This window comes from Taudactylus pleione, unplaced genomic scaffold (genome assembly GCF_031769625.1).
Source record: "Taudactylus pleione unplaced genomic scaffold, aTauple2 ptg000309l, whole genome shotgun sequence".
NCBI lineage: Eukaryota > Metazoa > Chordata > Amphibia > Anura > Myobatrachidae > Taudactylus > Taudactylus pleione.
The window spans coordinates 10,116,434-10,138,189 of record NW_028284710.1 but is presented as its reverse complement, the minus strand read 5'-3'; the positions used below and the strand labels follow the sequence as shown (position 1 = coordinate 10,138,189).

The window sequence follows — 21,756 nt, the reverse complement described above, 5'->3', positions numbered from 1 at the left end:
GGCCACAGGTGGGACAAAGGGAGGCTGGATGCGAAGCACACCCTGTATACAGGTGTGTACATCAGGAAGAGTAGCAATCCTATGCTGAAACCACACTGACAGGGCAGAAACCTGCACCTTCAGAGAAGCAAGGCGAAGACAGTGATCTAAGCATGCCTGTAGGAAAGCCAAAACCCTGGATATTCCAAATACCTGAGGATCATAACCTCTGGGGCGATACCATTCAAAGAAGGTGTGCCACACTCTGTGATAAATTCTCGCAGAAGCAGGCTTGCGAGCTCTGAGCATGGTGTTAACCACAGAGCTAGAAAAACCCCTGGACCTTAAAAGGTCTGTCTCAACAGCCACGCCGTCAAAGACAGATGACTCAGGTCTGGGTAATGGCAAGGACCTTGAGACAGTAGGTCCGGACGTTGAGGAAACAGCATCGGAGTGTCTATGGAGAGACTCCGAAGATCTGAGTACCAGTGATGTCCGGGCCACGCTGGAGCCACCAGCAGCAGCGTGCCTCCTTCTTGCTTGAATTTTCGAATCACTCGAGGAAGAAGGGAAAATGGAGGGAACAGGTACGCGAACTGGAAGGTCCAACTGACCGACAGAGCATCTACCAGTAAAGCCCCCACATCTCTTGTCCTTGACTTGTACACTGGCAACTTGAGGTTGTGTTGGGATGCCATGAGGTCTATTTCGGCAAGGCCCCACCTGTCCACTAGGAGTTGAAACACTTCCTGGTGGAAAGACCATTCCCCTGGGTGCACGTCTCGATGGCTGAGGAAGTCCGCTTCCAAGTTGAGCACTCCCAGAATGAACACTGCCCAAGTAAAGATGTGGGACACTTCCACTAGTGGCGCCTGACCTCAAGTGCCTTTTTGACGGTTTATGTAAGTCACTGTGGTGGCGTTGTCTGACTGGACTTGCACGGGTTTTCCGTGAAGCATGAGCCTTGCTTGCTGAAGAGCTCTTAGAACCGCCCTGAGTTCCAATATGTTTATTGGAAGAACGGACTCCTCTATTGTCCACCTTCCCTGGAAGTAGTGTGGACCTGTCACTACACGCCAACCCCGGGGACAGGCGTCCGTTGTCAGGAGGACCAACTCTGGGATCCAAAAGGGGCGGCCCTTGGTAAGGTGACTTGTGTGAAGCCACCCAGTCAGAGACAGACGCACCTCCCTCCAGAGACAGTACCAATGTCTGGGTTCGTATCCGGCGTGGAGATCCGTCTCACCTGGAAAGGATCAGAGTCTGTAGAGGCCGGGAATGAAACTGGCCATGCTCCACCATGTCGAATGTTGACACCATGGAGCCCAGTAACTGCATTGCCGAGTGAATCGACACCCGGCGACTGTGCAGGCAGCTGCGAATCCGCTGCTGCAGGATGGATATTTTGTCCCTGGCTAAGAAAATCCTCTGTCGTTGAGAATCCAACAGTGCCCCAAGATGAAGCATCTTCTGTGAGGGCATCAGAGAGGACTTCTTCCAGTTGATCAACCACCCGTGGCTTTGTAGCACTGTGATTGTCAGCTGTAGATGCTGAAGAAGCAATTCTGGAGACCTGGCTAACAACAGCAGGTCGTCCAGGTAAGGCAACAGACGGACCCCCTGCAGCCGCAGCTGGGCCGCCATCACCGCCATAAGTTTGGTGAACACCCTGGGTGCCGTGGACAGCCCAAACGGAAGGGCCTGAAACTGGAAGTGTTGTTGTAACACTGCGAACCTGAGGTATCTCTGGTGAGCCAAAGCTATCGGGACATGCAGGTATGCATCTGAATGTCCAGAGACACCATAAAATTCCCAGGTTCCATAGCCAGTATAATAGACCGCAGGGTTTCCATCTTGAACCGAAGCACTCGGAGAAACTTGTTCAGAGACTTGAGGTTTAGGATAGGCCTGTATGAACCATTTGATTTCGGAACCAGGAAGGAGGTTGGAATAATACCCCAGGCCCCTCTGGGAAGTAGGTACCGGAACTATAACTACCTCCAGGAGCATAGAACGTATAACTTTCTGAAGTTCCAATCACTTTTTCTAATCCATTTGAAGTCCTGTAGGGAAGAATTGATGAAGAGGTCTGCTGCGAAGGAGAGGGCGTACCCCTAAGAGACCACTTCCCTTACCCAAGTGTCTGTGGTGGTGTGACACCAGCACTGGGAGAACTGAAGAAGTCGGCCTCCCACCTTGGGGTCCCCCAAGGAGAGGCCCGCCCGTCAGGCTGAGGGTTTAGCGTCGGGCTTGGCAGCTGGACACCTGGTACTCCAAGCCTGCTTCTTGGGTTTTGTGACCTTCTTAGTTCCTGACTGTCTGGGAAAGGACTGGACCTTGGACTTACCCTGAGGACGGAAGGTCCGAAAGGACAGAGTTCCAGATTCCGACGGCACTGGGGCCAAAGGTAAACAGGCAGACTTGGCAGCCGCCAAAGTGTCTACAATTTTGTCCAAATCCGGCCCAAACAAGACCGGGCCATTAAAGGGTAAACTCTCTAACCCTTCCTTGGACTCTGCATCCGCTCTCCAAGATCGCAACCAAAGAGCGCGCCTGGCTGATACCGCAGCTGATGAAATGCGAGATGTTAAGAGACTAACATCCAAAGCAGCCTCATTCAGATATGTAGCCGAGTCTCTGAGGTGACCCACCAGTTCAATTTCACTGGTAGCTTCCAAAGGGAAAGACGCTTCCAAGGCATTTGCCCAATGTTCCATGGCCCTGGCTATCCAGCATTTAGCCATAGCTGGCCTAGCGACCTCCCCAGAGAGGGAATAAATAGACTTTAGACACACCTCCACTTTTCTGTCCGTAACATCCTTTAATGATGACATGGATGGCATAGGAAGGGTTGCACTTTTGACAAGGTGCATAATATGAGAATCCACCTGAGGAGGAGCTTCCCATTTAGAGAAATACTCAAACGGATAAGTGGCCTCCAACAGTTTCTGCGGTTGAAATCTCCTGCTTGGAGTTTTCCAGGCCTCTTCCAAATGTTTAACCAGCTGATCCGACAGAGGAAAAGCTGTCGCTGAACTTTTAACTTCCTTAAAGAAAGCATGTTAAGATTTGGCTGCCGGGGAATCCTCATCCCCAATATCCATGGCTACACGGACCGCACGAATGAGGCCGTGCACATAAATTTTGGACTTAGGCTATGCCTCTTTTTGAGGAAGCACTGAATCAGATAAGTCCTGAATTTCCCCATCATCAGTCAACACATCATCTTGATTGTATGTGTACTGAGAAGACAGCACCTCCTTCCTAGCTGGACGCAGGAAAGACTCACCCTGTAAAATCTCCGTCAGGTTTTGCACCGTGTTGGAGAGAGTATTAACCCAAACAGGTTCAGGTGACGCCTGGTAGGGGGTAGATTGTAAAGGCATATTATGAGCCACAACCAGCTGTTGGGGGGGTTCCCTGTGAAGTAGATGACATAGCAACCTGCGGAGCGTACCAAAATTGTGGGAACACTGGAGGTGCAGCAAGCCGACCCATCAGGGTAGTTAATGCTTGTGTGAAACAAGCCCAGGGTGGCTCTTGAGAAGGGCTGAGCCCAGCAGGTAATCCTGCATTCCTGGCACACAGGGTACACAATCATCCCACAATAATCTCCCCTTCCTTTGGTCCTGCAAAACACTTAGTGCAGGACTGTGTGAGGGGATATGGGATATCAGCCTTTCCAGAATCACTTCCAGACATGATGAATGTATGTGTCACACTCCGCAGATCAATAAACACACTGAACTGTGAAGTAAGTGCCTGAGGGAGGAGAGCTGCCTGCAACCGCCAGACCGCAGTGGAAAGGCACGCAGTGCAGCGGGGGAGGGGCCGGCTGTGCCTTACAGGGAAGGCCCACTCCCCTGGCATGTTGTTAACCCCTGGGATGCCACAAAGCCCGCACATTGTGGCCCCCTATCCCTGGTGGTCTAGTGGCAGTGCAGGCGCCGTACTTGGTGCCACACGCAGCCGCTTCCCAGGGGGTCCCCAACCCTGGGAAGTTAAACAGACTGTGAGGTCAAAGGGCGCCCACCGTGGACGCCCGCTGCTTACCTGAACGTCCCCCATGAAGTCCGGCCACAGTCCTGGGCGTCTGGGGGTCTTTACTAGCCAAAACCCCAAGACACCCGCCGCAATCCCTAGCGCGATGCCAGCGTCTCGGCGCGGGCGTGGCAGCATGGGCTTCCGCTAGACAGCCCATGCTGACCACTCTGCAGGAAAAAACTATTTTTCTGGGGCTGACACGCAACCCCTCTTGAGGTGAACACTCTGGCCGGACACCTATGAAACTGAGGTGCCTTGGCCTGGGGGCGGGGTATAGGAGAGGGGCCCGATGCATCCTGGGAGCACAGACTTAACTATTGAGGTGCCCGACAACTGCGTCATGAACCTATACCCAAGGTCTCCTGTGAAGCCCTATGGAGCCTGCAGTAAAAATGAAGAGGGTACTGAAGCGAACATCACAGATGTCTTCTGGTCCCTCTTTTTTGAATTGAAAAAGAAGCTCACATAAGTTTCAGAGATTTACCAAGCTCTAAAGTGCTTAACTTTTCAGAGTTTGGCCACGAAAGTAATCTTTAATCGGAATCGGATTGAAATGCCGACGTTTCAAATGCCGACAGCGGCTGCCCGACAGGATGAATATCCAGACAGAGGCAGGTAAGTATGCTAATCTCCCGTCCCCTTATTAAGTGCAGTGTTCTCCCCACGCTTTATTTGTCGGGCTGTCCACCCGGTAAATATCCCCCACCGCCCGGCAGTTGAGTGGCACTGAGACAGGGGCGGAACTAGCGGCGGTGCATTGCACCGGGGCTCGCACCTGCCGCTGGTGTCCCCAGGGCCCCACAAGTGTAGGGCAGACCGCAGTGAGTAGCGGTCTGCCCTACCCAGACACAAACACACAGCCGCCAGCGGCAGCTGTGTGTCATAGCAGCACAGCCAGCCAATGAGAGTCATACAGACTCTGATTGGCTGCTGCGGCCATGGAGGAGCCGGCTGGAGCTCACTCATGAGCTCCCCCCACAGCGGTTGATGGGAGAGACGTCATGACGTCTCTCTCATAGTGCAGAGCGGGCCGGGAGCAGCGGACAGTGGCGGTCGCCAGCTGGAGCGGGGATCTGGTAAGTTGTTTATTATTTTTTCTTTTGTGAGTATGCGTTACTGTATAAAGGGGGCTGCTACTGGGGGCACTGTATAATGGGGCTGCTCCTACGGGGGGGGACTGTATAATGTGGATGCTACTGGGGGCACTGTATAATGGGGCTGCTACTGGGGGCACTGTATAATGGGGCTGCTACGGGGGGGGACTGTATAATGTGGATGCTACTGGGGGCACTGTATAATGGGGCTGCTACTGGGGGCACTGTATAATGGGGCTGCTACTGGGGGCACTGTATAATGGGGCTGCTACTGGGGGCACTGTATAATGGGGCTGCTACTGGGGGTACTGTATAAAGGGGGCTGCTACTGGGGGCGCTGCATAATGGGGCTGCTATGGGGGGCACTATATAATGGGGGCTGCTACTGGGGGCACTGTATAGGGGGCTGCTACTGGGGTTACAGTATAATGGAGCTGCTACTGGGGGCACTGTATAATGGGGCTGCTATTGGGGGCACTGTAAAAAGGGGGCTGCTACTGGGGGCACTGTATAGGGGGCTGCTAATGGGGGCACTGAATAGGGGGGCTGCTACTGGGGGCACTGCATAAGGGTCCAGCCTGGGGGCACTGCATAAGGGACACTATTTAAGCCTGGGGGTACTGCATAAGGGGCCAGTCTGGGGGCACTATTTAAGCCTGGGGGCACTACATAAGGGACTAGTCTGGGGGCACAACTTCAGCCAGGGGGCACTGCATAAGGGCAAAGCTAAACTACAGGGGGCAATGCATAAAAGGGAAAACTACAGGGGGCACTGAATAAAGGGCACAAATACAGGGGGGACTGCATAATGGGCACTTTTGACTGAGAGCCAGTGGGGGTGCAGCCTGAGACCTGTCGGGCTGGATTGGTAAGGGAGATACCCCTTTTCTTGACGCACATAATTGCGAAGGCCCCCACCCAGCTACTTTTTGATGCCACCCGGATGGAAAAAATTTCTGGGGAGAACACTGAAGTGCTTAACCCTAACCTCCCCCGGGGGTGCCTAACCCCCCTTACCGCTCCCTAACCTGTCCCTGGTGGTGCCTAACTCTAACCCCCCAAAAACTTAACTCTAACCAGGCTAACTGCCCTAAACCTAACCCTACCCCAACCCCCCCCCAAAGCTAACAGGACGGCGCTCCAGACTTACCTAGTTTGGGCACGAGTCCTCCTGGATTCCGGCGTCAATATTATTATAGACGTCTGTATTTCAAAGCCAGTCACATAACTACATCCCCTTTATCTATGCGCTGAAACGGAAATTATGTGGGTGCCCCTTAAATGCCCCCAGACCTCTCTGTGTGTCACTTTAATGTCCCTCAGACCTCTCCAGCTGCTATCAGATATACCTAAAAGTGCGACCCTTCCTATGCCATCCATGTCATCATTAAAGGATGTTATGGACAGAAAAGTGGAGGTGTGTCTAAAGTCTATTTATTCCCTCTCTGGGGAGGTCGCTAGGCCAGCTATGGCTAAATGCTGGATAGCCAGGGCCATGGAACATTGGGCAAATGCCTTGGAAGCGTCTTTCCCTTTGGAAGCTACCAGTGAAATTGAACTGGTGGGTCACCTCAGAGACTCGGCTACATATCTGAATGAGGCTGCTTTGGATGTTAGTCTCTTAACATCTCGCATTTCATCGGCTGCGGTATCAGCCAGGCGCGCTCTTTGGTTGCGATCTTGGAGAGCGGATGCAGAGTCCAAGGAAGGGTTAGAGAGTTTAACCTTTAATGGCCCGGTCTTGTTTGGGCCGGATTTGGACAAAATTGTAGACACTTTGGCGGCTGCCAAGTCTGCCTGTTTACCTTTGGCCCCAGTGCCGTCGGAATCTGGAACTCTGTCCTTTCGGACCTTCCGTCCTCAGGGTAAGTCCAAGGTCCAGTCCTTTCCCAGACAGTCAGGAACTAAGAAGGTCACAAAACCCAAGAAGCAGGCTCTGATAGGAGCTCATGACACTGCAAGAGAATATTCCATAGACAAAAAACCTTACGGTTTCACATGTCCCATTAAGGCTGCTTAGACATGATCTGAAAATTCATGAAAACCTATTGAATTTCTGCCACTCAACCTCCAAAAATATGAGATATGGTAAGAACTTACCCTTGTTATCTCTATTTCTACGAAGTCCATAGGGTTCCACAGGATACCTTGGGGTATAGGTGTGACGTCAGTCATCGGGCACCATAGAGTTAAGCTTTCAGCCTCCCAGGATGCACTAGGGTCCCCCTCCTATACCCCGCCCCCGAGCCAAGGCACCTCAGTTAGTTACCAAGCCATAGGCCGGAGGAGAAGGAAGAGAGAGAAAAAAGATCTGGACACACGCAAGAATCACATTCTCACCAGAGGGAGACGGAAAAACCGGTGACCAGAGCAAAGCCCATCTGCAGCACAGGTGCGACAGGGCGGGAGTCCTGTGGAACCCTATGGACTTCGTAGAAATAGAGATAACAAGGGTAAGTTCTTACCATATCTCATATTTTCTACTTCAGGGTCCATAGGGTATCCACAGGATACCTTGGGGATGTCCCAAAGCAGTATCCTTTAAGGGTGGGGACGCTCCTGTGCCGAAAGGAGAATCCGCCGCCCGATGGAAGCATCCTGAGAGGCGAAGGTTTCAAACCTGTAATACCTCACGAAGGTATGGACAGAGGACCACGTAGCAGCCTTGCAGATCTGGACTGCAGAGGCACCACGTCGAGCTGCCCACGAAGGACCCACAGACCTAGTGGAATGAGCCTTCACAGAAGGAGGAACCGGCAGGCCTTCATGAAGATAAGCTTCAGAAATAGCCATACGGATCCAGGCCGCCAAAGTTTGCTTTGACGGCAGGCCAACCCTTTTTAAGGAAGCCATAGAGGACAAACAAGCCGTCAGACTTCCTAAACGAAGAAGTGCGGTCAACATAAGCCCGCACGACATCCAAAGAGGCCTCACCCACTGACAGACCAGGTGAGTTAAAGGCCGGAACAACGATTTCCTCGTTAATATGAAACTGGGAAACAACCTTGGGAAGAAACTCGGGCCGAGTGCGGAGCACTGCCCTGTTCCCATGAAAAACCCAGAAAGGGGGTTTACAAGAAAGAGCCCCTAAATCAGAAACACGTCTGGCCGAAGCAATAGCCAGAAGGAAAACAGTCTTAGCTGTTAGCCATTTAAGATCCACTGAGCCCAGTGGTTCAAACGGCGGTCCCTGGAGAGCCCTCAGGACCACAGCCAAATCCCAAGGCGCCACAGGTGGAACAAAGGGAGGCTGAATGCGGAGAACACCTTGCATAAAGGTGCGCACATCCGGGATTGTAGCAATCCTACGGTGAAACCAGACAGACAGGGCCGAAACCTGTACCTTCAAAGAAGCAAGGCGAAGCCCATGATCTAGTCCCGCTTGTAGGAAGGCGAGTATCCGAGACAAACGAAATTCCCGTGGTGCATAACCTCTCGGTCGACACCACTGGAAGAACGTATGCCACATGCGATGGTATATCCTCGCGGAAGACGGCCTCCGAGCTCGTAACATGGTACGCACCACAGAGCTGGAAAACCCCCTGGACCTCAGCATGGCTGTCTCAACAGCCACGCCGTCAAAGACAGCAGAGTCAGGTCCGGGTGAAGACAAGGACCCTGTGACAGAAGGTCCGGTCGTAGCGGCAACCGCAGAGGACTGTCCACGGACAGACCCTGAAGGTCTGAGAACCAGTGCCGTCTGGGCCACACGGGAGCTATCAACAGGAGCGTCCCTCCTTCCTGTTTGAATTTCCGGATTACCCGTGGAAGGGAGACCGGAGGGAACAGGTATGCGAACCGGAACGTCCACCGGACGGACAGAGCATCCACCAGAGACGACCCCTTAGTCTCTTGAGCGAGACCCGTACACCGGCAACTTGTTGTTGTGCCGGGACGCCATGTCGATCTCTGGAAGACCCCATCTGTCCACCAGCAGTTGAAAAACGTCCGGGTGCAGGGACCATTCCCCCTGATGAACGTCCTGGCGACTTAGAAAGTCAGCACCCAATTTAGCACTCCCGGGATGAAGACCGCTGATATGGCCGGAAGATTGCGCTCCGCCCATACCAGGATCCGAAAGACCTCCACGAGAGCCGCCCGACTTCGGGTTCCTCCTTGCCTGTTTATGTAAGCCACGGTGGTAGCGTTGTCCGACTGGACCTGTACCGGACGACCCTGGAGAACCCGATGTGCCTGCTGGAGAGCATTGAAGACCGCACGGAGTTCCAAGATACTGATTGGAAGCTCCGCTTCTGTCGGCGTCCACCTGCCCTGGAACATGTGTGGACCCGAAACTGCTCCCCAGCCCCGAAGACTGGCGTCCGTTATCAACAGGACCCAATTTGGAACCCAGAACTGACGTCCCTTGCTGAGATGGGTCGTCTGTAACCACCAGGCAAGGGACAGGCGAACCTCCGGGGTGAGCACAATCGTCTGGGACTTCAGAGACTGAGGCAGCCCGTTCCACTTGGACAGGATCAGGTGCTGCAGAGGTCTGGAGTGAAACTGGGCATATTCCACCATGTCGAACACCGACACCATGGAGCCCAGTAACCTCATCGCCGAGTGTAGAGACACCCGGCGGCTGTGCAGACAACTGCGTACCCTCGACTGTAAAGCAGAGATCTTTTCCCCCGTCACGAAGATCCTTTGCTGTTCCGAGTCCAATAAGGCTCCGAGGTGCAGAATCCGCCGAGACGGGATTAGAGTGGACTTCTGCCAGTTGATTAGCCAGCCGTGCCGTTGCAGTAGCGCAATGGTCAGGTCCAAGTGGCGTAGAAGGAGCTCTGGAGATCCTGCCACCAATAAAAGGTCGTCCAAGTACGGCAACATGCGGACTCCCTGCAGCCGCAGAGAAGCCGCCATGACCTCCATCACCTTGGTGAACACACGTGGTGCTGTCGCCAGGCCAAAAGGTAACGCCCGAAACTGGAAGTGGTCGCTGCGGATTGCAAACCTGAGGAACTGTTGATGGCGCGAAAGAATAGGGACATGCAGGTAAGCGTCCTGTATGTCCAATGACACCATGTAGCCCCAGGTTCCAGCGCCAGAATGATGGACCATAGGGTCTCCATCCGAAACTTCGGAACCCGCAAAGACTTGTTGAGAGCCTTGAGGTTGAGAATCGGATGATACGACCCATTGGGTTTCTGTACCAAAAAAAAGATTTGAATAGAAACTCTGGCCCCTCTGGGAGAATGGAACAGGCACTATAACTCCAGCCTGGAGCATAGTGTGCAATACCTTCCGCAGCTCCGTAGCCTTGTTCCGGTCTGATGGTAGACCCGTGGTGAAGAATCGAGCCGGGGGTCTGTGCCGGAAAGAGAGGGCGTACCCGTGGGAGACCACCTCGAGAACCCAAGTGTCTGTCGTAGTGACCGACCAACACTGGGCGAACTGCAGCAGGCGGCCTCCCACTTTGGGATCCCCCAAAGGGAGGCCCGGACCGTCAGGCCGCAGGCTTGTCATCTGGCTTAGGGGCCGGACGTCTGGTACTCCATGCCTGCTTCCGGGGCTTGGCCGATTTCTTAGGGCCAGCCTGTCGAGGAAAAGACTGTGGTTTGGGCCTGCCCTGGGCCCTATAAGACCGAAAGGACGATGGTCCAGAACCAGAAGGAGCAGTGGCCGACGGGAGACAAGCCGATTTGGCTGCCGCCAGCGCGGCCACAATCTTGTCCAGATCTGGACCGAAGAGAACTTCTCCAGTAAATGGCAACGCCTCCAAACCCTTTTTGGAATCTGCGTCCGCCTTCCAGGATCGCAGCCACAAGGTGCGACGAGCAGCCACCGTTGCTGAAGAAATTCTACACACCAGAGTACTAATGTCTAAGGCCGCCTCGTTGATATAAGTGGCCGAATCAACTCCGCCTGTTCGGCCGGACAGTCGGAATCAAAAGAAGCCTCTAATGAATCCGCCCAGCGCTCCATCGCTCTGGCAACCCAGCAAATGGCCATAGCCGGCCGTGCTGCCCCCCCCCGCAAGGGAATAAGCGGACTTCAGGCAGATCTCCACCTTGCGGTCCGTAGCATCCTTAAGGGAGGACATGGATGGCATCGGCAATGTGGCACTATGGACAAGACAGGTCACGTGAGAATCCACCTGTGGAGGGGATTCCCACTTTGCAAAATAATTATCCGCGAACGGATAAGCCACTGCCAGGCGCCTCTGCGGCTGGTATCTTTTGCCAGGCTGTTTCCACGCCTCCTCTAAATGGTCCACTAACTGACCCGAAAGAGGAAAGACTGTGGCATCGCCCTTCACATCTTTAAAAAAGGCATACTTGGATTTAGCCGCTGGGGGAACTTCGTCCTCAATCACCAAGGCTGTGCGGACTGCCCGAATAAGTCCAGGAATATATACCTTGGACTTAGCGTCAGCGTCCTTAGTATGGAGAGGTTCCTGTGCGTAAGGATCCAGAATCTCCCCATCATCAGACATCCCCTCGTCATCCTCATAAGGAGCCGACAGAGACGCCACCGGCCGTTTATGTGGCCGCATCACAGACTCCCCTTGCAACACATCCGACAAGTGCTATACAGAACTCGTCAGGGAGTTAACCCACGCCGGCTCCTGAGAAACCGGGAGCGGGGAAATAGGGAGACTGTGGGGTACCACCAATTGTCGTGGAAAACCTGCATGGGTGACGACACCACTGACTGCTGGGACAAACCCATCGGCGGAAACGCGGGCTGCGGAGCTAACTGGCCCACTAAGGTTGTAAGCGCCTGAGCGAAACAAGCCCAGGGCGGCTCCTGTACCGGTGCTGTAACCGTAATAGGCCGCGCCATAGACAAACACTGTCGGCAGAGGCCCTCCGCGCTACCCTCCCCCTCCGCTAACGGTACTTTACACGTAGCACACTGTAGTCGGAGAGGAAAATCACTTTCAGACATGATGGCACCAAGTATGTGACCCCTCTCACCAATTATATATTAAATAGGCGAGAGACCACCCTGCAGCACCGCACCGCAAGGGCTTAGCAGAAAGGACAGGGACAGTAATAAAGCTGACAGTTAGAAGAAAAGTTACAGGCAGCAGCGCTAGCACAGTCACATACAATGCAAAGAAAAATAAATTTCTGCACTAACAGCGCTGATCACTCAACTACGCAGACACAGGGCCTGGTAGGACACAGCGCAGCATACACAGACCTGACCCAAATCGGAGGAGAGGTATGCAGGGGGACCCAGACCACGATGCTTCCGTCCAGCGCTTCCAGCAGCGTTCACCATGCGTTGGAAAGATGGCCGCCGAGGAGCAGAGAGGAGGTTGGCCTGGGGGAGGAGCGCTGCTACAGGACCAGTCGGCAGTGTGCAGAGAGGGCTGTGTGCAGCGGGGGAGGCGCCGGCTGTGAGACAGGGAAGGCGCGCTCCCCTGGCATGCATTTAACCCCCGGGACGCGGCAGCGCTACCGCTCTGCTGCGGTCCGCTGTCCCAGGGGGTAATGGAAGCGCAGGTTCAATACCTGGCTCCACGCTGCAGCCAGTCCCCAGGGAGCCCCCTGCCTGGGGACTCTGGACCATGTGACAGCGGGGACCCACCGCGGGACCCCGCTGCTTACCTGCTGTCCCCCTTGAATCCGGCCATGGTCCGGAACATCTGGGGTCACCGCTAGCTGTGACCCCAGATGCTCACCAGCATCCCCGGATCGGTACCGGCGTTCTGGTACCGGCGGGGGTGTAGGGAAGACAGCATGGACGTCAGGACTGACTGTCCATGCTGTTCATCCAGATGTGCAGCCACAGCTGCATGAAGAAAAAGCTTCAGGGGCTCTTCTAGCCTCCACTCCAACAGGTGCACCCGACTCCGGCAGGGCACCAAACTAAACTGAGGTGCCTTGGCATGGGGGCAGGGTATAGGAGGGGGACCCTAGTGCATCCTGGGAGGCTGAAAGCTTAACTCTATGGTGCCCGATGACTGACGTCACACCTATACCCCAAGGTATCCTGTGGATACCCTATGGACCCTGAAGTAGAAAATGGACGTGTTGCTTGTGTAATACAGATATGGTATGCCATGACACCATGTGCTTAACTGCAGATTCAGCACTCTCACAGAGTGAGATTGTTGTCACTCACAAAATGGTGGAGCTGCTAATTCACAGAATTGTGTACTCATTGGAATACACACATGCAGTCTATGCAACTGAGGTCTGAACAGTTATGTGGCACACACATCCCACTCAGTGCCCACAATCTTCCCATTCGTTCACCACAACAATCCCACTGGGTTCCAACATCCTTGACACTCCATACATCCATCTCATTCATTATACACATTCAGCTCCCTAATTGCTAAAACTATCGTACTGTCTATGCATGTACACTTTCTTCGACCTCCATGCCGCTATAACTTCCCCAATCTCTAAAGCTGTGTGTTCTCCCAACTGTGCTAGTTTGCATGACCTCATCCATACCAATATGTCTTTCCCCATATGCACCGCCCTGTCTTCCTGCATGTGTGCCACTGTTTCCTTCCATCTGCACCATTGCCTTGCCCCCTGCCACGTCACCCTGTCTTCCACCCATCTCTGCCACTCTTTCCTCCTCCATCTGCACTACTCTGTCCCCCCCAACCATGCCACTCTGTCTTTCCCCACCTATCCGCACCAATTTGTCTTCCACAATCCCTACTGTTGTGTGTTCTCCCATTGTGCTAGTCTGTATTCCTCATCCACACCAATCTATCTTTACACATCTGCGCTGCTGTCTTCCCGCATCATTTATGTTGCTCTCTTCCCCCAAACTATGCCACTCTGTCTTCCCCCCATGTGCACTACTGTTTCAACCCATCTGCATCACTTGGCTCGCCCCATCTGTACTGCTTCATCTTCCCCTCTCCACGCATTTCTGTCTGCCCCATCCACACCAGTCTGTCTTCTCCCCCCATCCACCATAATCTTATCCCATCTGCGCAGCTCTATGTTCTGCTCAGTCCTCAGTTGCATAGACTGCATGTGTGTATTCCAATGAGCACACAATTCTGTGAATTAGCAGCTCCACCATTTTGTGAGTGACAGCATTCTCACTGTGAGAGTGCTGAATCTGCAGTTAACCAAATGGTGTCATGGCATACCATATCTGTATTACGCAAGGAACACGTCCATTAGGGATGCTGATTCCTCAATCACATTAATTTTAATTAATGTTCAATACTAACATTCAATGTACTATGTGTGTTTGAATGCTGGCAATGATGGACAGTGTTCTATAGTATATGCGTCACGCTGTGGCGTTGTTTAATACTTTTTGACATCATCTCAAAGATTTTTTGTCACTGCCTCTGTGTGACACATTATATACACCTTAAATACTCTGTGACAGACACTTATAATTTCCTCTCGTCACCTCCAAATCTGTCTGAACCACAGATCGCATATTGCACACACTGGAGTGTGATAATTAACTACTCTATTTATGGTATATGAACATTGGTGGAAGTCAGCAGATGACTATAGATCACTTAATGAAAACACGTAGAACTGGTTTATGTGCCTCTCTTTGCACAGATAATGTGCTTAAATACTCTGTGACAGACACCAATAATTTCCTCTGGTCACCTCCAAATCTGTCTGAACCACATATTGCACACACTGGAGTGTGATAATTAATTACTCTATTTTGTGGTATATGAACGTCTATGGAAATCAGCAGATGACTATAGATCACTTAATGGAAACACAGTTTGGTTTTATCTGCTTTTCTTTGCACAGATAATGTGTTTATTTTATTCTATGCTGGCTGCAGGGGATGCTGGTATAATATACATTTGCATCAAGCACTAGTATGTATAGTGATATATAAATTATTCACTAATTTACGACGTATAATTTTTCTAAACCATACTATGGATGCCTTATATACAATTATTTCCTGTGTATATAGACTATAAAGACTGCTGCTTTAATCATGAAGTATTGAGACTTGAATAATTTATCAATATTTTCTGTATTATCGCCTATAAATTTTATATCTTTTCTATTTTCATGTTGTTTGTCTTAGTATTGACTTATTATTTTTAAACATAATTTAATAAAAGTTAGATTTTACATTAACTACTAAGTGTGTCCCCCAAAAAAGATGAGAGTTCTTTTCTTCTCTTTTCCCCCCTTGTGATGTCCATTAAGGCATTAGCCTTAATAATTGTAATTTCGTTGCTTTTTGGAGTTTGAGTGGCAGAAATTCATTAGGTTTTGTGAATTTTCAGATCATGTCTAAGAAGCCTTAATGGGACATGTGAAACCGTAAGGTTTTTTGTCTATGGAATTTCATAGCTTTTTTAAGCACCATGTGCTTAACTGCAGATTCAGCACTCTCACAGAGTGAGATTGTTGTCACTCACAAAATGGTGGAGCTGCTAATTCACAGAATTGTGTACTCATTGGAATACACACATGCAGTCTATGCAACTGAGGTCTGAACAGTTATGTGGCACACACATCCCACTCAGTGCCCACAATCTTCCCATTCGTTCACCACAACAATCCCACTGGGTTCCAACATCCTTGACACTCCATACATCCATCTCATTCATTATACACATTCAGCTCCCTAATTGCTAAAACTATCGTACTGTCTATGCATGTACACTTTCTTCGACCTCCATGCCGCTATAACTTCCCCAATCTCTAAAGCTGTGTGTTCTCCCAACTGTGCTAGTTTGCATGACCTCATCCATACCAATATGTCTTTCCCCATATGCACCGCCCTGTCTTCCTGCATGTGTGCCACTGTTTCCTTCCATCTGCACCATTGCCTTGCCCCCTGCCACGTCACCCTGTCTTCCACCCATCTCTGCCACTCTTTCATCCTCCATCTGCACTACTCTGTCCCCCCAACCATGCCACTCTGTCTTTCCCCACCTATCCGCACCAATTTGTCTTCCACAATCCCTACTGTTGTGTGTTCTCCCATTGTGCTAGTCTGTATTCCTCATCCACACCAATCTATATACATTTGCATCAAGCACTAGTATGTATAGTGATATATAAATTATTCACTAATTTACGACGTATAATTTTTCTAAACCATACTATGGATGCCTTATATACAATTATTTCCTGTGTATATAGACTATAAAGACTGCTGCTTTAATCATGAAGTATTGAGACTTGAATAATTTATCAATATTTTCTGTATTATCGCCTATAAATTTTATATCTTTTCTATTTTCATGTTGTTTGTCTTAGTATTGACTTATTATTTTTAAACATAATTTAATAAAAGTTAGATTTTACATTAACTACTAAGTGTGTCCCCCAAAAAAGATGAGAGTTCTTTTCTTCTCTTTTCCCCCCTTGTGATGTCCATTAAGGCATTAGCCTTAATAATCGTAATTTCGTTGCTTTTTGGAGTTTGAGTGGCAGAAATTCATTAGGTTTTGTGAATTTTCAGATCATGTCTAAGAAGCCTTAATGGGACATGTGAAACCGTAAGGTTTTTTGTCTATGGAATTTCATAGCTTTTTTAAAATGTATTAACTATCAGGGTTTGGATGAGCAAACCGGACCACCTGCAGGGGAGAAGGGCTACAAAATGGTACACTAACGCAGGTGGAAGAGGGGACAGCACATAGAAGGTGGTTTTGGAGGTGCAGTGTACAAGACGGCTGTAGAAGTGCGGGGTAGCGGCAGCAGCGGTGGTGCAGAGCAGTGGCAGCGGTGAGTGCAAAGGGGGCATCAGCGGGCGACAGAGGACTCACTGGTAGTGCGCATGCACCTGAGAAAATGAAATCAATAAGTCACAGATGCACAAACGCAGCAGTGACATCCATCTACGCATCTATGTTAAAAATTGAATGTGTAAAATCAAAAAAATTGATTTTTTTATTACAGGTAATCCATAGGATTATCTACTGGAGAAGAGGACAAATTATCTATAGGGATACTAAGTGAGTATGTGAGATAGTGTGCGCATGTGTGAGTACATGTGTGTGTGCATGTATGTTTTAATAAAATTTTACTTTTCTATGGTTGTGTGTGTTATGTGATTTTTCAATATTGCTTTTGCTGTGAAACTACAGGTACCAGCAGGCCCGTAATGCCCCGCATGCTGATACTTGTGGTTCTCCAAGTACCAGCATGCGGGGGAGGCTTGCTGGGAACTGTAGTTCTGGAGGGCAAATCCCTTTTTTCTGTGTTCAGTGTAAACCCCGCCCTTTACAAGCACCTGTGCTAAGTCATTAAGCTGATCTGAGCAACCACCATACTTTTTGTTTTGGGAACTGTAGTTCCACAGCAAAAGCCAATATTTTAAGTCTTTACTGGCACCACACTTTACACAATCAACCCGGCACCCACCGCTCCAGGGGTGCCGGGGATAGAGGGGGACCCCTTTATTGGGGGGTCTCCAGCTCCCCAGGGATCTCTGGCCTGGGCTGACTAGCGGTCAGGGTTGATGCTTCAGCTGGGGGACCCGGTGAAAGGGCTCCTCTAGCTGTGGCATCACCCCTCCCCCCCCCGCTAGAAAGAGTCCGGTGCTGGTTCTGGTAAATACAGGGGGACCCTACGCATTTTTTCCTCCTGTATTTCCAGAACCAGCTCAGAGCCCAGTGCTGGTTGCGCCGAATACGAGGGACCCCTACGTCATTTGTCCTCCGTATTTTGGCAACCAGGACTGGTTCTGAAAAGCCTGGTTATGGTTGTGCTTAATACGGGGGACCCCTACGTCATTTGTCCCCTGTATTTAGCACAACCAGAACTAGGTCTCCAAAGCCCGGTGCTGATTGTTTTTTGGGTGGCGGGGCCATGCCATTTGTTTAATTTTTCGTAAACACAGAAGCAGGTATCACGGATCTTCCAGATCCGTGCCTGCATCTGTGTGCTGCTAACTCTGGGTCCTAATGCCTGCCCCACCGCCGCCACTGCTAAGGCCAGCTACCGTCCCCGGGTCCTGGTCGCAGCTAACGCCCGCTACCTCCCCGCGCCTTTCCCCAGCGTCCCGCTACTGCTAACGACAGCTTCCTTCCCCCAAGCCCACTACCGCTAAAGCCCGCAAACGACCATCTTTGTGCACCCAAGTGAAGCCTCAGTGAGTACACCTGCTGGAGGCTCCTACTGAGGCTGCGCAACAAGTTGAAATTTCCTATCTATTCAATGGGTAATAGTTTAAAAACTAAGGCCCTCATTCAGAGCCGTACGCTCTGAGCAGAGCGCACGCTCTGAATGAGGGCCGGGCTCCATTTTCATGGAGCGTCCTCCTGGACGCTCGTATAGCTGTGGGTCACCACCCACAGGCTATACGAGCGTGCATTGTGATGGTCGAGACCATCGAATTTGCGAGCCGGAGCCTGCGGTTGAGGTTTTCAACCGCAAGCTCCGGAGTGATTTTGGCTCTATCAGAGCCAAAATCACTCCCACTGACATCACTAGTGATGTCAGTGGGCCGGCTTTTGACGGGAGGCGTTCCCGTGGGAACGCCCCCGTCAGGGAAGCACGCCCCTGGCACGCCCACCAAAGGGGGCGTGCTGTCAATCAACATTGACAGCACGCCCCCTTTGATCGGACACAACGAGCGAAGGACTTTCCTTCGCTCGTCGCGTCTGGCGCATGCGCACGACGGAGCTCCCTCCGTCGTGCGCATGCTCAGTCCATAACATTGACCCACTTGCGAGCGGACAGCCGCTCGCGAGTGGGTCTGAATCAGGCCCTAACTTTCTAATTTACCTGAACCCCAAAAGCACGTACCCTGGAACAATAGCTACCTAATAAAACAAACCCCAAGTCAAAATTCGCCCCCTACGCTGAGTTATGCCTTCCCAAAAAAGACCCATAGACAACAGCAGAAAAATGGTCCTAATTGAGAATGTCAGAAAAAAGTGACAGTTGGAACTTTGGATTACTCCCAAATCCTCATTTTTTATGTTTATGCCCTGAAATTTCAGCTCGGTAGCTCCAATAGCTTTTGACACCATGTCCCCCCTCCGGAATTCTCGATGGAAGAATTGCAGTTTTTTAGATGCAGCCTTAATATAATGTCACGACTGTGCCCTTATAATTAATACATAAATAATTTTGTATTGCCGGAGAATATGCTTATCAGGGGAAAAATGCAGTCCATCATGCATCAGCACAATTTAAAAAAAATGTTGGCACTACTATCTTAAACGGTAAGTCCAATTTGGCACAAGGTCTACGTATGCTATGTTTACCACATGTAGCACAATTATAGTGTCCCTGTCCTGAAAACCCTTCAGTTACCTGAAGCCTGATGCCACCATGAGATGATGTTTTGCACTCATTGATAATTGAACTATAATGCATCTTACTAAGATATGACAAACCTGAAAGAGAAGAAAATTAGCTAATTTATTCAGTTGAGCATATAGAATTGAGAACTTGATGTGAATTAAAACATTGACTGTCAAAAACAAACACTGAAATGGACCAAAACTATTACAAAATAACAAAGAATTTGTGTGATGGGTGAAAAAGACAGGATACTATTGCGTAATAGTGTAGTAGTTTAAGTAGTTATTAATAGGATATAGAAAGGTGAAAATTGCAGGCGTACCAAAATCTGAAAAAAACAGGCTTATCACATAACACTATATAATCCACAATCTTCCTGAGGGTCTAGTAAAGAAAACACATTAAAACTACTGCTTCTAAATCTCTCATGAATGGATTTATTAGACAATTATTGGGATACGTCTATGTTTGCAGACTCCTAGGGGTATATTTACTAAAGTGAGAGTTTTTAGAAGTGGAGATGTTGCCCATAGCAACCAATCAGATTCTACTGAACTGTTAACTAGCACCTTCTAGAAGATAATCTAGAAGCTAGAATCTGATTGGTTGCTATGGGCAACATCACTTCTAAAAACTCTCACTTTAGTAAATATACCCCTTAGTGCTAAAGATCTATGCACAACTGCCACCCAGATAACTAATTTTACTATTTATTTTAATGTGTTAACCCTGTCTGTTATGTTGGTGAAACTTACCTTTGTTAGCTCTCTTTCTTCGAAGTCCATAGGGCTCCACAAGGAGACAATGGGGTGTAGATTGGACCTTGGAGAACCGATCACCAACAGCAAAGCTTTTCAATCCCAGGATGCTCCGGTCCTTCCCCCTCTACCTGAAGGCAACTCAGTTTTGTTAACAAGCCCAAGGCAGGAGCAGGACAGGAGAGAAGGAAGACTGGTACACTGAAGAATCACACTCTCACACAGAGAATGAAACAAGTGACCAAGAGAAGAAACCCATAAAAGCCAAGTGCGTCAGGGTGGATGCCATATGGACCCTATGGACTTCGCAGAAAGAAAGTTAACAAAAAGGTAAGTTTTACCATAACTCTCCTTTTCTTCTTCGGGGTCCATAGGGCTCCACAGGGAGACAATGGGGATGTCCCAAAGCAGTTGTTCAAGGGCGGGAACGCTCCTGAGCTGATAGGAGAACCCTATGCCCGTAGATCTTCAGAGCACGGACCACTTCTAAAGAGGCCACACCTGCCGAGAGGTCTGGTGATTGAAAGGCCGGAACCATAATTTCCTCATTTAGGTGGAAACGAGAAACCACCTTGGGAAGGAAGCCCGGTCATGTTCTAAGAACAGCCCTGTCCTGATGAAAGATTAAAAAGGGGGAGCGACATGAAAGCACCCTTAAATCCGATATCCTACGGGCAGATGCGATAGCCAGAAGAAACAGAGTCTTCGCAGTGAGCCACTTGACATCCACTGAATCCAGGAGTTCGAATGGAGGTTCCTGAAGTGCTTGGAGCACCACTGCCAAATCCCATGGAGCCACAGGAGGGACAAAGGGAGGCTGTATACGTAGAACACCTTGCAGGAAGGTGTGAACATCTGGTATAGGACCAAGTCTGTGGACAAAGCAGAAACCTGCACTTTCAGAGATGCCAGGCAGAGGCCTAGATCCAATCCAACCTGAAGAAAGGCAAGAATTCTAGACACCTTAAAAACTTGAGGGTCATAGTTTCTCGGAGCACAGCATTGCCAAATGGAAGGTCCATCTCACTGACAATGCGTCCACAAAGGCTGCGTCGGGGTCTCTTGTCCTGGTTCCATGTTGTGTCTTGAGGCCATGAGATCCACATCCGGCAGACCCCATTTGTCCACCTGGAGCCGAAAGACTTCTGGATATAGAGACCACTCTCCTGCATGCATGTCGTGATGGCTGAGGAAATCTACTTCCCAATTGAGAACTCCCAGGATGAATACCGCGGAGATGGCTGGGAGATGGCGTTTGGTCCATGTGAGAATCTGGCACACTTCTGCCATTGCTGTCCGACTTCGAGTGCCTCCTTGGTGATTGAGATAGGCCACTACCGTGGCGTTGTCAGACAGTACTTGTACTGGCCTGCCCTGAAGAATATCCAGGGCCAGAGTGAGAGCTCTGTAGATGGCTCAACATTGATTGGTAACCCTGCCTCGACTGGGGTGCAGCGGCCCTGGAAGGAGTGGTGGCTGGTCACTGCGTCCCACCCTCGGAGGCTTGCGTCCGTGGTGAGGAAAGCCCAGTCCAGGATCCAAAAGGGGGAAACCCTTGTCTAAATGGAATGTTTGTAGCTACCAGGCTGGGATTGAAGTAGATGGGGTAGCCCGTTCCACCTGGAGAGGATGAGCTGTTGTAGGGGCCCAGAGTGAAACTAAGCGAACTCCACCATGTCGAAGGTGGACACA

General features: G+C 50.5%; 1 protein-coding gene across 2 annotated transcripts in view; it reads right to left on the bottom strand.

Annotated features, from left to right (window-relative positions):
• Positions 1 to 21,756, bottom strand: part of ATPSCKMT (ATP synthase c subunit lysine N-methyltransferase) — a 138,707-nt gene that overhangs the window by 108,454 nt on the left and 8,497 nt on the right. The window contains exon 1 of one of the 2 annotated variants that reach the window (XM_088442350.1): positions 19,316 to 19,399. The exons of the other annotated variant lie outside the window; for it this stretch is intronic. The gene's annotated coding sequence lies outside the window, so the exon portion shown is untranslated. Of the gene's footprint in view, positions 1 to 19,315; positions 19,400 to 21,756 lie in introns of those variants that run through there. 2 annotated transcript variants of the gene reach the window in all.